This window comes from Piliocolobus tephrosceles, chromosome 12, assembly GCF_002776525.5.
Source record: "Piliocolobus tephrosceles isolate RC106 chromosome 12, ASM277652v3, whole genome shotgun sequence".
Classification (NCBI taxonomy): Eukaryota; Metazoa; Chordata; class Mammalia; order Primates; family Cercopithecidae; genus Piliocolobus; species Piliocolobus tephrosceles.
In genome coordinates this window covers 124,732,768-124,734,484 of record NC_045445.1, presented here as the reverse complement: position 1 = coordinate 124,734,484, position 1,717 = coordinate 124,732,768, and the positions used below count along the sequence as shown (strand labels likewise).

The 1,717-nt window shown below is 39.5% G+C and overlaps 1 non-coding gene across 1 annotated transcript; it reads right to left on the bottom strand.

The window, feature by feature from the left end:
• Positions 1 to 725: 725 nt before the first annotated feature.
• LOC111536294 lies at positions 726 to 830 on the bottom strand. The gene has a single exon (XR_002729698.1). It is a non-coding gene; the product is annotated as a small nucleolar RNA U13 (small nucleolar RNA).
• Positions 831 to 1,717: the final 887 nt, after the last annotated feature.

Below are 1,717 nucleotides of genomic sequence, written 5' to 3'. Positions count from 1 at the left end.
TTGAAATACTCTTCTATGAGTATCCTAACATGTTAAGCCTTTATTCCTTCTAATAACTTCAAGAAACAAACAGGACAAATAAAAGTCATCCACTCATAGTGATAGAGATAGGAGACAGCCAAGAGTCCCTGGTGAAACCCCACCTTCAAGCCTAAAACAGCCTGAAGGCTGAAAAACCAGACTGCTGGTCCCCAATGAAGCCTGCCCTGTCCCAACTGATTCCTTCTGAATAATGCCCACCTGCTCACTGGGACGATTGGGTGGAGTCTCAGGAAGTTCGTCCCATTTGCAGGGAGAAGGAACCTGGCCGCTCCTGTTCCTGTGTGGTGACCTGGGATTCAGTCTGTGAGGTGAGAAACCTGCTAGCAGGACTCTCGCTTTGCCGAGAGTTATTTTTCCTTCTTTCTTTTTGCCCAATAAATTCCATTTTCCTCACCCTTCTATGTGTCTGCGAGCCTAATCTTTCCTGGTCATGTGACAAGAGCCCGGTGTTAGCTGCACTAAGGAGAAAGTTCTGCAACAATAGTATCTCAGGTTCTCTCTGAAACTTGCCCGGGACTTTTTTCTGATGGAAGGAAAATAAGAAACAGGAAAGATGTTTAAGGAAGCACCCATCCCTGTAAGAAATGATACCGAATAAGACAGAATGGGCAGCTGGAGTGATAGTCATCTTGTTAACGTAATCAACTAGTATTCTGCCAAATTCCTCTTTATTTTTTTTTTCAGGCCAGACGGGTAATGTGCCAACGTCTAACAAGGTTCAAGGGTGGCACATCTCACACATGCATGTGTGAACACCCAATCGTCCTGCTCATGAATTATAAAGGGATCTCCAAATTCCTCTTTAGTTAACTAAACCTACTGCAAAGTTGATTTAACCTCTGAGAAACTGAAATGCTGCCCTATGATACAGCATTTTAAAAAATTTTCTCTCAAATCTCAAATGCTTTGAGACAAATCCACTTCTTTCTTTCATCTTAGGTTAATAAAATCATTATTCAAACCCTGCAAAAGCATGACTCTCATTTCCTTGCCCCTACCTCTACTGAGATATTTTACCAATTAATATTTACTATACAGAATGGGCCTGTTTCTTTCATTGCACTCCAGAAAGCCTTTTTACTAAACTATTTTCTTGAGAGCACAGTATCTTGCCATAAAGACAATAACTCCCAGGATCTTTTTTCATAACCTCTGTTAGAATGTAAATCACAATAGCAAATATGCACTGACACAAGTACCCTGTAGGTTAAATTGCTTACACCTGACTAGGAATTGCCACAAAACCCTGATCAAATTTGTCAGGTTTGATGTAGGATTCTAAAACTTAAATTAATAGGCAATATTTTCAATATCTCCCTGGAACTCCCAAAGCTATATCTGAGATAATGATAAAAATCCATGAAATTAATTTCCTCAAAATCAAAGCAGCTGCATTAATAATTAACTTAATACATTTCAAAGCCATCTCAATTGTGCCTACAAATCTAGCACAGATTGAGATCAAACCTGGAACACAATTCAGTTTTCTAAACCATGAATTAATGCTGATGAAGAGTGAAACTGCTGACCCAAAAACACCTATTATATTAACCATCATTCACATGATCAGCAGCAGCATCCTGTCCTTTGCACAAGAAGTAGACACCTACCGACTCACTTTTTAGAAGGCTCTGTCCTTGAAATATTTTGTCTGTTAGAATGTTGAACTTGATCC